The sequence below is a fragment of the Plasmopara halstedii genome (genome assembly GCF_900000015.1).
Source record: "Plasmopara halstedii genome assembly, contig: Scaffold_3060, whole genome shotgun sequence".
NCBI lineage: Eukaryota > Oomycota > Peronosporomycetes > Peronosporales > Peronosporaceae > Plasmopara > Plasmopara halstedii.
Window position 1 is genome coordinate 1039587 of NW_020189964.1, and position 310 is coordinate 1039896.

A 310-nucleotide genomic window follows, 5' to 3' on the forward strand; every position below is an offset into this window, starting at 1 on the left:
GGAGCTCCGATGTTATCTACAACATCCGACGCTGACCCCGCAGTCTTCGTCCAGTGGATACCTTGCCACTCCACGCGCATCTGAAGGGCCGTGCCCAAGATGCCTCGGACTTTGTCCGAACACGCCATCAATGATATGCAGCGACTGCTTCGCAACGAGAGCGGTGCTCAGTGGTTTACGTACCCCTTCACGTGCATCACGGGGGCCTGGCCACGACCATGTCACGCATGACATGCAGCGACTGCTTCAAAGCTTGAGCAGCGCTCAGTGGGTTACGTGCCACTCCACGATCAGCCCGCGAGCCACGCTC